Source organism: Sinocyclocheilus anshuiensis, unplaced genomic scaffold, assembly GCF_001515605.1.
Source record: "Sinocyclocheilus anshuiensis isolate Anshui unplaced genomic scaffold, SAMN03320099.WGS_v1.1 scaffold13, whole genome shotgun sequence".
NCBI classification, from domain to species: domain Eukaryota; kingdom Metazoa; phylum Chordata; class Actinopteri; order Cypriniformes; family Cyprinidae; genus Sinocyclocheilus; species Sinocyclocheilus anshuiensis.
The window spans coordinates 2,277,030-2,284,955 of NW_015538026.1; the positions used below are offsets into that span (position 1 = coordinate 2,277,030).

Here is a 7,926-nt window from a genome sequence, read left to right on the forward strand (position 1 = left end):
CATAATGCTCCGTCATCTGCATACAATGATCTTCATATTCCAGTATCAATGTTATGAAAGATTAAATTAAAAAGAATAGGGCTGCTCACACTTCCCTGGGGAGCTCCATTCTCAATTGGGAGAATCCGAGAATAAGTGGACCGCAGATCGTTCTTCCAAACAAGAAACTCAAAATCCAGTTATACATTTTTCCATCAATTCCCAAGCTTATCAGTTTCATTAAAAGCCCCTCTTTCCACAACATATCATAAGCTTTTTCTACATCGAAAAAGACTCCCACTAAAACCTCTTTGTTAATTTGAGCCTTTCAAATTTCAGCTTCCAAACACAAGATTGAATCCATATATTTGCCCTTTTCGAAATCCACAGTGACATGCTGAAAAAATGTTTCTGCTCTCGATTACATAAGTCAACCGGTTCATAACCATTCTTTCCATAAGTCTGCATAAGTTTGATGTCAATGCGATATGTCTATTCTAATAAGTATAATTGCTGCAACTGGTATCAAAACCGCTCTGATTCAAAGTCACTGATGAAAAGTCCGACTCATTTGCGCGAATCGGTTCTTTGGAACAGTTCGATTCAAACAAACGGTTACATATCGGCACGGCTTTCGTTTAAGATTTATAAATAAGCTTTTAATAATAACGCAGTAGTTTTACTTAATCTAACGCATCCAGTTCAGTTTGTTTTTGCAATTTGCAGCCAAGATTCATAAAAACAGTAATTTAGGATTCAAAAACAACTTTACAATACAAAATACTAAAGTTCATATAATTCTGCTAAAAAAGTTTTGCTATTTTGAATACAATGCTATGAATAAAACCAATTCCACTTGGCTTCACGCTTTCAGTTTATGCGAATCGGACCTTCTGAAATGAGCTCGGTTCAATGAGTCGGTGAGTCATTTGAGAAACAATTTGACTGATTCGTGAATGAATCATTCAGACCGGTTTCGTGAACTGGTTCGATCGCTTTATTACAAAATCCGACTCAGAAGACTGAATCGTTGAGGAACCATACAGAACTGCATATGGTGCATTTTGAATTCAAACAACTGGTCCTGCTCTCACTGCGCCCACACCTCAACCCCCTACCGCCGCTCGCGCCAATGATGTAATACTATTTTAACGGCTGGGGGCGCGGCTGTAACCGGCAGCTCCGCCCTTCGAGCTAATAGCGATCGGGCATAGAGAACTCCAGCCGCCTGTGGACTGTGGGAGGATCTAACGGCAGCGCTCCGCTCCTCCACGGCCAGCCAAACACTTGAACACACACTGCGCCAAGCAAAAACGAAACCTTCAGTTTTGAAACTTCAGTTTGATAAGAAGGTAAGAGTTTATTTTGAAAGCATTGAGGGTTATTAGTAGTTCTGATTAGACCGTGGATAAAGGAAGAGCCCTTTACGGCTCAACACTTCTGCAGGGAGAAAAGAAGTAGGTGTTGGCTTCAGAAAAGCGTCTTTAATGAAGCTCAACAACTTGACGAGTTTCTTAAAAATTCTGGAAAACATACAAACCAACAGATCTAGTTGTGATCTATTAGGACACAAAGGCGTCGCCGAAGTTGCGGCGTGTTTCGCGGTGGTCACTACTTGTTTTCACGCGCAGCTCGGTAGCGCAGTGTTTGTTTTTGACCACAGCACTGGATTCAGATGAATTTGGCTTGGGAGGCAACACCCCTGTTGAACATCTCACATCGTTGTGTTTAGGTCCATGAGGTCGTAGTTCAGTTAAGAAACGCAAACATTACACTGTAACACGCTCATAAAGGCCCATAGATTCGCGTTCATGAAAGACCGCGCCTCGAAATAGAACTACTAACGTGAAGTTTCAGCGTAGTGCGTGTTCATGTTACACATTTGTGCGCTGACGAATGTTTCATCCCAAAAATTGTTTTTTCTTTTTATTAATTTTGGGTCAATGACGTGATGGTCATTTATTTTAAAAGGATATGTTAAATGGGCATTTAAGTTGTTATTAATTGCAAAAGTGTTACACATAACATTTAAGTAATATGATATGATTAAAATGTACACTCACGTGAGATGAAAACTTAAGTCTTCGAGAGAAAAAAAAATGTATTCGACACGGAGCAAGTCGCCTCCTGAACGCCGCCTTGTCGAAGTCACATGACAAGTAACTTAATGTCCATTATATGGATGTTGGTGGCTTAGGAATTTTTGAAAGAAAGGAAATGCTGGAGTAATTATTTGGAATTATTCTTTCTGTCATAAGATAATTAGTAAAATGATTAATGTAATTTTAAATTAAATATTCATAAATAAAAATAATTATATTTACATTAATTGTTTGAATAATTATGTTTGAAAACTTAATTGAAACTGAGTAATAAAGTTTAATTTTAATTACTTTTAGATACTGTATGCTTGATGGTTACACCACTTAAATGTATTAAGTTTAATTGTTTTTTAGAAAACAGAATCAATGTTTTTGAAAAAATGATGAAACCATCACAAATATAAACAACTTTCTGTAATCCAGGATTTCCTCGTTTGTCATTGACCCAAGTGTGTTTTGAACAGAAACATCTGGTCATGGTCTGTTTTGTAGGCTAATGAAAGCGAAATGTTCATTTCAAAACTTGTTAGACAGGAATGATTCAGGTGTTTGTGTTTAAAGCAGTGACTCCCTCACTGTGTTTGGGAAGGAAGAGGACACATTTCAGCAGGAATTTCCGAGCTATTCTCTCTGAAAAAGACCACCACCATGTTAGGACAACGTTTACTTCTCCAGGTCTCAATGGCTGTGGCACAAAACGTATTGAGCTGCCTACCTAGACAGATTTTTTTGTGCCTACTGAGGACTGTAATATTCACTGTATATACTGAAAGAGCATGACTCACTGCTTATCTATCTACCATTTTTTAATCTGATGAGTTTGACTCTGATAAACTGACGCAGAAAAGGATTGGAGGGTCTGGAAAGCACTAGTCTCTCTTGATCAGAATGTGTAAGTATACCAGTCATAGGAGGCTGCATCTGCTGTGCCACCTCAGCATTGCCAACAGGTGTGGGCCCGCAGCCACACCACTCTCTGAGAGGTGCAGGTCGATATCTGGGTCATTATTCAGCTCACTGTCTAAAACATCAAAGTGAGGTGCACTGGTTTGATTCGGAAGCAGCCTTCAGTGCTTTAGTGGGCACTAAGCCACAAATAACATTAGTGATGCAAACACTGCACATGCTTAATAATTGCAAAATAATCAAAACAGAACTGACGTTTTATCTGAAAATGAATTATTAAATGTGTTTAACAGACTGGGAGGTTTGTTTGTTTACATTTATCTTACATAAGCAGAATGTTTTTAAGGGTGGTTTCCTGCTTGCTAAAATCAAGTAGATGTCCTGGAGGGGCGTCTGTATGCTGTTGGTTCCTCTGGGCTGTTTTCTGCTCCTGTGGTATCAGATATTTGTAAAGTAGAGGAAATTAGAGCATCCACCAGCAAGGACATCGATTGTTAAACAGCTCTTGGTTCTTTCTCATCCCGTCCCCCTCTGGATTCCTTGCTCTGTCTCTTTAACCACCAAGCGGTCCTTGACCTGAATAAGGTTGAAAACCCTTGATCTCACAAAGGTCAGCATTAATACAGCTGGATTCCCATGTGTCGTTCTGCTGGAAAAGGAAAGCAGATTCTTTATGCCGGAAATAAGAGTATTTAGAATTTTAGATGATTTCGGGTTTTTTTTTTACGACACCACTCACTGTAAAAACATAGAGAAGCGGACATGTCCCAACTAGTAGCTGCTACTTTTTGCTCACTTTCTGACTGCTTAAAGATCAGTTTGTACTGTAGTGTGCATTGTCACTAATTTTGAGTGATTGTCCATGGAAAGCTGTTTTCAGGTCAGTGTTAGCCCTCTGGGCTACAGTCCATTTACTCTCTGATGGCGACCTGATCGTGTGAGAAAGAGGGGAAAAAAGAGTAGAGTAGAGGAGGAGGAAGAGGAAGAGAGGACGGTCTTTAATTAGGACACCCTCTTTTTCTCCTCTCCAACTCCCCCTCTCTCTAAGAACAAACATTCAAGTAGGTCAGACCCTTCTGCTTTTTCTGTCCTTTTAGTTTGGAGAAATCTGTCCATTCTGTTTTGCTATGCTGAGGCTTTTTTTTTTCTTTCTTTCTTTGTAAGTTGAAATCAGAGACGCACTCACCGCCTAGAAATGCGCAGTCATTATTTACAACGATGTGATATTAATCATTGTTTCTTTTAAACTTAAGCACTTTATTTAAATTTGTGAGATATTTGTTTCTGATTTCCTGCCTTGATGTGTCAGATACACAGGAAGTGTTTCCTCTCTCAGTGTGATAAGGAAGCCAAACAGCTGCGAGGCCTCAGGAGGCCTTTAAATTAGAGTTTAATCTTCTGTGCTCTTCTGTCATTGGAGAATCCGATCTTAGGATCCGCTGCTGCTCCACAGAAGCATGAGGCAGTTGTGTGCTTGTGTCTGGCGTTTGCTGTTGATTGGCTATCACCAATTCCAGATTTTGCGAAGTAGACTGCTATTTGGGAATATTATGAAAAGTTATAAGCTATGAACCAAGGTGAATCACAACATTACAAACTTAGATTTTAACCAAATAAGTATTTGAAATTTGAGAAAGAAGAAAAAGATACAAGACTGTGTATAGGGATGTAACGATTCACTCAACTCACGATTCGATTAGATTCACGATTTTGATTTCACAGTTCGATTTTCTCACGATTTTTTTAACAAAATGAGATTGAAGACATTATACAGTAAATTAAAGGGTGTCATTTTATTAGGCTATTGCTGCACGCTTCTTTGTGAAATTGAAATATAACAAAACAAAATTGAAATTTTAAAACAAACCCCAAATCAAACAAGTTACACAAATAAAAGAAATCTCTTACTATGAACAAACTAAGGCTTTTGTCTGTGCTCTTTCCATTTAAAATTAGAGGCAACCACTGGATTTTAATCATGTTCCAAACAAAGATGCAGCATATGCAGCATGAGTAGTTTTTAATCTAAATTAGACTGTATAATTTCTAAATTTGAAGCAAAAACAGAATGGTCTGACTTTAGTTTTGTGAAACTATACTACATAAAACACATCTGATCGAAACAGCAGACGAGCTGAAAGAGACGCAGATTCACTCTCTGACAGCAGGTGGTGCTTATGAACAGCAATGATACAGTGTTTCCTGGGTTACCGCTGTAAACAAAGCAGAGCTGCACTTATGAACACTACTTTAATATGCATTGTTCAGAGGCAAGATGAAAAGAAAATGCCACGTAAACTTTTCTAATGATAGTCAGTTCCCCTCAGAGATACATTCATATAAACTCCTACTAAATTGTATCGCGATTTGTTTGGCATCTCAACTGATTTGAATAGTCACATATTTGAATCGATGTTCAATCAGCTCACGATTAATCGTTACATCCCTAGTACTTAACGGTCCTAAAAAGCATTTAAAATTACATAAACAATTTAAAAACAATGGATAAATATAAAACTATCTATTTAAAGTTGTGATTATAGAAACAATATATTTTACATTTATTTGAATATATGTTTACATCGTTTAATAACGAAGGGATTTTAGGTGTGTTCGACTTGAAGCGGCGCTGTGCAGATCGATCGCTGTATGACATCAAAGTACCATGAGAGCAATTAGACATCAGACACCTCTTTTTATTCTTTCGAATCGCTCTTGCAGTACTTTGATGTCATACAGCGATCGGTCTGCACAGCGCCGCTTCAAGTCGAACATACCTATTGATTATCATGTCATTCTCAGTGCATGATGGGAGCAGTTTTTGGGCATGATTTGCTTGTCGAGATTCTCCGCCTGGTGGAAATTTCTTTGCAGAATCATGGGTAATGTAGTTTTTCACCAGGAATTCCACTATTAAATGCCATTACTTAAAAATAAGTTGAAAAAATGGAGGCTGATGGCTTCAACAAAAGTGTACTCCATTGATAAACGACTTTGTAGATCACAGTAGGTTTGTCTTTAATGGTTTATAAGTTATTGGGGAAAAAAAAGGTTCAGTGTTATTTTCACAATGTTTTGTGTAGCAGATGTTCAGTATCCCACACATCGAATCATAAACTCAGGTGTAATCTCTGTTATCTTTTTATTCTACAGAGACTTCATACCCTTAGCTTCCAAGACTTTTGTTTGCCAGGCAAATTACATGCATTAAAAGCACAACCAATGACAAACACCACTGAAGAACCACACTTTTTGGGGATATTTTTAAATGAATGGCTTACTTTGATATGATGAAGCATTTTAACAAAGAAATTTTAATTTAGAGAAAAATGTGTCTGTTAAATGTTGAATACAAACGCAACAGTTCTCAAGTTAAGGTCTCTAGTTATGCTGAAACATTCTTAACCTGCCCAGCATGTGTGCAGATTCCAAACACCCAACAGCCTTCATACACTAACCTCAGCACAGCTCTCATCTGTTTTTAGCTTCGAGTCAAGGTTGGATTAGAGAATTGAGAATGATCCTAGATCAGCATTAATAAACAACGTGTGCTCTAAGATAAGCATCTTTATTTATTGGACCCAGCAGTGAAAACAACGGGATGAGCTATTTGTGTTTGACTAGCTGTGTGTGCCTTCTGTAAGTCACTGTGAGCTATATTACTAATGTTTTTTGTGTAATAAAGGGATAGTTAAGGCAAAGAAAAAAAGAAAAATCTTTCTACTTACCCTCATGTTGTTCCAAACCTGTATGACTTCTGTGGAACACAAAAGAAGATATTTTAAAGTGATTTCATCACCATCTTTGTTTCTCTGAAAAAAAGAAACTCCTACAGGTTTGGAACAACATGAGCATGCGTAAATGATTACAGAAGTTTTATTTTTGTGTGAACTGTCCCTGCCTGACACTTCCAGCCATATTCTCCAGTCTTGCTGTGTGTTCAGTGTCATTGGCACATAGGGGTGTACAGTTACACTGTGTGTTTATGCATGCAGGTGATACCACTAATAGACTTTGAGGATTTCAGAAGCTTCTTTATGATGATGTGATTCAGGTTTTAGGTTATGAAGGGAAAGAATAATGACACACTCAACACAAACTGAAGGATCCTCTTTTTTTTTTTTTTTTTTTTAGATATTCTCCCATGGAACTTGCCAAAATTTTGCCACTTGCTGCTAGTGTTGTCAAAAGTCCTGGTACTTCGGTACCAAGTCGGTACTAAAAAAATGAAAATGTTACGGTACCAGGTTTTTTTTTAAGTACTGGTGGTACCAAGTAGGGCTGCTCGATTATGACAAAAATCATAATCATGATTATTTTGGTCAATATTGTAATCACGATTATTTAAAACAATTATTAGTGGGCCATATGACCAAATCTTTATATGAAAGATTTATTTAAAGATAGTGACATATATCAAATATATATTTTCTGTAAATTAGGTTGCTATGACATCTACATTATAGAGACCAGCGAAATGTCACAATTCTCAATACCACAGAATACCAGAGTAACTAATATTGGTTAAAAAAACAACAACAAAAAGGTCCTCAAAATTATTGAAAATAATTAAACCGTAATAAAAAAAGCTAAGGAATACAATGCCAGTAATAAAAAAGCAAAAGAATACAATAGAATAAATAATATACAAATGAAACAAATTTTTGTTTTGCATTTTTTTTTAATGCAAGTCTAAAGTATTCAGTTTAACGGCCTACTAGAGAAATTGAATAACATAATGTAAAATAAAACAGCATAGTCTTCACTGTAAGAATTAAAATTCCTTTGTTTCTTATTAAAGCTACAAAAGTCGTTCAGTCAAGAGCAGTGAGTGATTTTGAATGTGTCTTTTGTTGTTTGATTAATATTAAGCACACAGTCGGCAGCAATGTAGCCCGCTGTCACTTTAAGAGCCGCACGGATCCAATTTACTGTTAAG

The 7,926-nt window shown here is 37.1% G+C and overlaps 1 protein-coding gene across 1 annotated transcript in view; it reads left to right on the forward strand.

Annotated features, from left to right (window-relative positions):
- The first annotated feature begins 1,029 nt into the window (after positions 1-1,029).
- LOC107679717 (rho-related GTP-binding protein RhoA-D) overlaps positions 1,030-7,926 on the forward strand; it is a 19,980-nt gene continuing 13,083 nt past the window's right edge. The window contains exon 1 of the mRNA XM_016475356.1: positions 1,030-1,331. The gene's annotated coding sequence lies outside the window, so the exon portion shown is untranslated. The remainder of the gene's footprint in view (positions 1,332-7,926) is intronic.